We start from the raw sequence: 6,605 nt of genomic DNA on the forward strand, positions 1-6,605 counted from the left end.
TCCATAGTGTAATCGTGAACAGTAGATTGCTCTTGAATCTTTGCTTCCTTAACACTCATCGCTGCTTGCTTTCTTTCACTGACCCCGTCTTTAAAAATCAGTCTAGCAGGTTTGATCATACTTCATTGAACTTTTTATATTAGAGTGTCTTTAATAACGTAAATTTGGGACAATTTTTCTTCCGACTATAAAGCGAGTGACTAATCAACACGCCATCTTGCCGCAACCGCAGTTGGCTGATAGATTAACCCATACAATTTGTATTATGCATTTCCTGAACATGTGCTTGCTAACTAATCAAACTTTATTTGAACAAACTACTGATCTTTAAAACACAATCAGAAAGAGCTATATTTTAAGTACACTCATACTCAAGGAATATTTCTACAGTGACAAATCTTTCATTGTTTTATTTGACTGCTAAAATTGTTTATCTGCCATTTGAAATGTTACAGCTCTAATCAAGTGATTTTCAAAAACAAACCATGTGCTTAATGTTGTGTAAATAAAAACTTTATCTGGCTTTTTGTGTACAACTTTGTAGATTTCCAAAAGATCCTGTCATGAGTAGAGAATGGGTTGTAAAGCTCAGGGGGCAAAACTTCAGGCCATCTGCTTACTCCCGCGTATGTTCTGATCACTTCACTGCTGAGTGTTTCGATAGGACAGGACAGACAGTCAGGCTTTTCTCAGATGCTGTGCCATCAATATTCAGTTTCCTTCCACATCTGCAAAAGGTAGACAGATAATTGCTTGGTAAAGTAGATTAGATTAAAACATTTTTGGTAATATCAGAGAAAGCTTATTGTCAATATAATATTCTAATACAAGAGGAACACAAACCTTGTTTTCGAGGAATAGACCAACAGACCCTTAACTGTATTAAGGGACACACAGGCAGTGTTGGACAGCAGTGAGGACACCTCTGACACCACAACTGATAATCCTCTTCAGGCTCCCACAACAAATGAGCACAGCTACTGCTTTGCCAGTCCAAAGACCCTCACCAAAAGGCTGACTAAAGCACCCTGAATCCTGAAGAGAGAAAAATGTGGTAACACAAAATATCAGCGAGCCCTTAAGTCATTTGCACTTACACTGCAATTCTATTCAGCTAAGGCCTACAAGCATGTCAGGGAGACCTTCAACAATAAGAAGATGGTACAGCAGCACTGGAGGGTATCCTGGATTCAGTGAAGAAGTACTTACCTCCCTCCAAGCTAAATCATCAGCAGCACAGACCAAGGGACAGGAGACGCTCTGTGCACTAATGATGGATGAAATGTCCATTATGAAGCACATTGAGTGGGATGGCAAAAGAATGACTGGTTATGTAGACATTGGCACAAAAATAACAAATGAAGGCATACCAATGGCAACAGAGGGACTAGTATTGATGGTTGTCTGCATCCATGACCACTGGAAAGCTCCAGTGGCATATTTTTTAACACAAGGAATGACTGGGTCAGAGAGGGCTACTCTGGTGCTGCAATGCATCCATAAATTGTCAGATGTGGGAGTGAGGGTGGAATCCCTGACGTGTGATGGTCCATCAACACATTTTTCCATGCTCAAGGACCTTTGGAGCAGACTTGCATTTCACAAACCTGAACCCCAGTTTCCCAGACCCATCGCACAGCCACAGAAGGATCCATGCCATCTTAGATATCTGTCATATGCTAAAGCTGGTACGCATCACCTTGGGGTCCTGTGGCATTATTGTAGATCCCTGTGGAAAGAGCATAAAATGGGAATACATCAAGTCTTTACACCGACTGCAAAAGGACGAAGGGCTACATCTAGGCAACAAATTGAGATCAGCTCATATAGATTGGCAAAGTAAAAACATGAAGGTAAACCTTGCTGCACAGACCCTAAGCGCCAGTGTGGCGGATGCCCTCCAGTTCTGCGAGCGACACCTGCAGCTCCCCCAGTTTGCTGGCTGTGAGCCAACATATAAATTCCTGGAGACATTCGACCACCTTTTTGATTTGATGAATTCCAGAAATCCCGTCGCCAGGAGATTTAAAAGTCCCCTGAGGCCTGTTAATGAAAACTTAAAGCAACACAGTTCATCAAGTCGTAACAGGGTGAAAGGCACTTATGCCTCCGCTTTGCGGTCCTTTATCTGCTATAACCACACTATGTAAGATTGCCAGATCAGGTCGCGTTTCTGTAGTTTTAGTGAGACATACAAATTTGACTTGCTTTACGTCAAGCGTTACATTAGTCATTATTTAGTTTTTCTTCGTTTCTGATGTTGCAATACATCATACTTTCATGAAATCATGCAACATACTCTACCTTGTCTGTGGATATCGTTCATTCCAAAGCCGGTGCTAGATAAACAGCGAGCATGCGTGTGACAGGCTACAATTTTTTTTTTTTTTATACGACAGCAGTAATGAACAATTCCGCTTCCAACCTGTAGGGCGACCGCAGAGGAAAAGTTCCATAGTGTTGCTTTAATGGACTTCTTAATGGAAGCTTTCAATTACATTAGTGGATTGAAAGAGCCAGGCATTAACGGACGACCCCTTGTTGAAACAGGCACGAAAACGTCTCGGTTACTAACATAACCTCGGTTCCCTGAGATGAGAAAACGAGTACTGCGTAAGTAGCTTACGCTATGGGAAAACTCCTTTTCTCGAGAATATTGAAGCCATTTTTTAAAAACGCAGTGTAGCTGCACAGCACACACAGATGAGTGGCGAGCACGGTCATTGGCTGTGCTGCAGCAACTGCACGAACCTATGCCGGGTGGTTCAGACGCGTAGTCCAATCAGGGCAATTTGTGCCCTGACACGTCAGAGCCCGCCAAGATGGGCGTGGCCAGAGGCTATAAATTGAGCCCATCGTCCGTCAGAGTCTTTAGGTTAAATCGACTGAAGCGATCCTTGACCAAAGCACAAGCACGGCAAGTTACGCAAAACTTGTTCCCTCATCTCAGGGAACCGAGGTTACGTTAGTAACCGAGACGTTCCCTTTCGAGAGGTGTCTCCTATTGCGTAAGTAGCTTACGCTATGGGAACCCCCTTCAAAGTGCCGTGCGTGCTTAACTTTGCTCTAATATTAGCCTGAGGCAAGATGCCTGAAGCCTTAAGAGTAAATTATGAATCCCAATAAGTGACGGGCTTCATAAGGGAAAAAGGAGGAGTGGGCCTAATATATATGAACTATAGTTTGTGTAAAACAGGGCCGGATAATATCGGGCCCACGTTTTATGGGGGTTTTGTGCTTACACATTTCATACAGAAAGTACCCTGGAATGCAGAGCAGGGATTGTTGGTTATAAAACCTGATAAATGTGGACGGCGAGGCCCAGCCGGCCTCGATGGGTATTCCAACTGACCAAGCCCAAGACTCTGCCTCTTGTGGAATGAGCTCTGATGCCTAAGGGACAGTGAAGGCCCTTAGACTCATAAGTTAGTGCTATAGCGTCAACTATCCATCGCGATAATCTCTGCTTTGAGCAGAGGCAGAACGAGGCAGAACGCTCTAGATACACTCTGAGAGCCCTGACGGGACAGAGCAAAGTCGTGTCTCTTTCGTCCTCTGGTGAGGAAAGAGCTGCTAGGGAAAAAACCTGTGCTCTGACGGGAGTGGAGAGCATTTTAGTAGCTTCCTGCTCAGCTACTGTTTGGATGCTCTTGCTTACTGCTCCGCGCTTTGCTCTATCGCTTTTATATTTTATCTCCTATATTTTTATATTTTATTTCCTTTTAACACCTAATTTTGACTTCAGCAAATCAGCACAGTGCTCAAACGACAAAATTTGGATTACTACAAAAACCAAGAATTCTTTTACCCGACCAGCTTACATTCTGGGGAAAGGAAAACTGCCTACACTCATAAGGATAAGAGAGAAAATGCCTCTTCTGGTTCAAGAATCTACTTGCTGCACTAACTGCCACAGGGCCCTATTTTAACGTTCTGAAATGCAAGTATCAAGCACGAAACGCAAGTAACTTTGTGGGCGGGTCTTGGGCGCTGTTGCTATTATACCGGCGGGATAAATTACTCTTGTGCCCGACGCAAATCTAAAATGGGTTGGTCTGAAGTAGCTTCATTATTCATAGGTGTGGTTTGGGCGTAACGTGAAATAAACCAATCAGAGCAACATCTCACATTCCCTTTAAGAGCAGGCACGCTTGTTCTATGGCGGATTGCTATTATAACGGCAGATTTGCCAGGTGCACGCCAGGAGCGGTTCATAGCCGAGGAGACCGACGTTCTCGTCAGGGCCGTAAAACACATAGAAGTGACATTGGGGATGGAGAAACCCAACCAAAATTAACTTCGGTTAAACAGGTGTATGATAATTTGGGTAAATGTGTAAGCTAGATTTATGCTTTTATAATAAATTGTCTATCTATCTATCTATTGTAATAATGTATAGCCCCTTTCACACAGAGATTCCGGAAAATACACGGATAAAGTGACCCGGGTTCGTTTGATTTTGGTTCATTCACACTGCCAGTGATTTTCCAGAATCAGAGAGTGCGTTCACACACAACCTGTAAAAATCCCGTAAAGACACGTGACATCAATGTAACTTGTAATGTCCCAGCAGCGTCTTAAGTTTGCTTATGAGCTGCGATTTCTGTCTCGGGAAACCACACATTTTTTCTCTGATTCGATCATAAACTTGCGCATTACGTACCGTTTCACTAGCTGGTGAACGATCCCAGCTTCAGCATCATCACTATGACACAGCATTATTACGGCTTTTGTTCACACAGCGCTCGTTCCGGGACTGAACACGGCAATGTTACTAGGTCCCCAAACCGGCATCGATGCCGGCATCAATCCCGAGTCGTGTTTGCGTTCACACAGAAGGCGTTCTGGCAATTTCCCGGCAATTTGCCGGGATCATCGCGCTGTGTGAAAGGGCCTTATGATTTGACATAAGCTGACCGCGAACTCCGAGAAGAGATCAGCATAATTTATATCTGCCGCCAGAGACGGGATTCGAACACGGGCCTCTGGTGCGAAGTCTCGGATTCTAGAAGGGGTGTGAGCCCCTTTACCTTCACCTCGGTTCCCTGAGATGAGAAAACGAGTACTGCGTAAGTAGCTTACGCTATGGGAAAACTCCTTTTCTCGAGAATATTGAAGCCATTTTTTAAAAACGCAGTGTAGCTGCACAGCACACAAAGATGAGCGGCGAGCACGGTCATTGGCTGTGCTGCAGCAACTGCACGAACCTATGCCGGGCGGTTCAGACGCGTAGTCCAATCAGGGCAATTTGTGCCCTGACACGTCAGAGCCCGCCAAGATGGGCGTGGCCAGAGGCTATAAATTGAGCCCATCGTCCGTCAGAGTCTTTAGGTTAAATCGACTGAAGCGATCCTTGACCAAAGCACAAGCACGGCAAGTTACGCAAAACTTGTTCCCTCATCTCAGGGAACCGAGGTTACGTTAGTAACCGAGACGTTCCCTTTCGAGAGGTGTCTCCTATTGCGTAAGTAGCTTACGCTATGGGAACCCCCTTCAAAGTGCCGTGCGTGCTTAACTTTGCTCTAATATTAGCCTGAGGCAAGATGCCTGAAGCCTTAAGAGTAAATTATGAATCCCAATAAGTGACGGGCTTCATAAGGGAAAAAGGAGGAGTGGGCCTAATATATATGAACTATAGTTTGTGTAAAACAGGACCGGATAATATCGGGCCCACGTTTTATGGGGGTGTTGTGCTTACACATTTCATACAGAAAGTACCCTGGAATGCAGAGCAGGGATTGTTGGTTATAAAACCTGATAAATGTGGACGGCGAGGCCCAGCCGGCCTCGATGGGTATTCCAACTGACCAAGCCCAAGACTCTGCCTCTTGTGGAATGAGCTCTGATGCCTAAGGGACAGTGAAGGCCCTTAGACTCATAAGTTAGTGCTATAGCGTCAACTATCCATCGCGATAATCTCTGCTTTGAGCAGAGGCAGAACGAGGCAGAACGCTCTAGATACACTCTGAGAGCCCTGACGGGACAGAGCAAAGTCGTGTCTCTTTCGTCCTCTGGTGAGGAAAGAGCTGCTAGGGAAAAAACCTGTGCTCTGACGGGAGTGGAGAGCATTTTAGTAGCTTCCTGATCAGCTACTGTTTGGATGCTCTTGCTTACTGCTCCGCGCTTTGCTCTATCGCTTTTATATTTTATCTCCTATATTTTTATATTTTATTTCCTTTTAACACCTAATTTTGACCTAAGCAAATCAGGACAGTGCTCAAACGACAAAATTTGGATTACTACAAAAACCAAGAATTCTTTTACCCGACCAGCTTACATTCTGGGGAAAGGAAAACTGCCTACACTCATAAGGATAAGAGAGAAAATGCCTCTTCTGGTTCAAGAATCTACTTGCTGCACTAACTGCCACAGGGCCCTATTTTAACGTTCTGAAACGCAAGTATCAAGCACGAAACGCAAGTAACTTTGTGGGCGGGTCTTGGGCGCTGTTGCTATTATACCGGCGGGATAAATTACTCTTGTGCCCGACGCAAACCTAAAATGGGTTGGTCTGAAGTAGCTTCATTATTCATAGGTGTGGTTTGGGCGTAACGTGAAATAAACCAATCAGAGCAACATCTCACATTCCCTTTAAGAGCAGGCAC

General features: G+C 44.6%; 1 long non-coding RNA gene across 2 annotated transcripts; it reads right to left on the reverse strand.

The window, feature by feature from the left end:
- Positions 1 to 497: 497 nt before the first annotated feature.
- Positions 498 to 2,664, reverse strand: LOC311066618. Of its 2 annotated transcripts, XR_014603113.1 has the most exons (4): positions 1,860 to 2,664; positions 1,608 to 1,729; positions 844 to 1,035; positions 498 to 728 (listed from the first exon to the last, which is right to left on the reverse strand). It is a non-coding gene; the product is annotated as an uncharacterized lncRNA (long non-coding RNA). The 2 variants fall into 2 exon arrangements; XR_014603114.1 differs by having other exon boundaries at positions 844 to 1,729.
- Between the last annotated feature and the right edge of the window lie 3,941 nt (positions 2,665 to 6,605).

Source organism: Abramis brama (genome assembly GCF_963993115.1).
Source record: "Abramis brama genome assembly, chromosome: 1".
NCBI lineage: Eukaryota > Metazoa > Chordata > Actinopteri > Cypriniformes > Leuciscidae > Abramis > Abramis brama.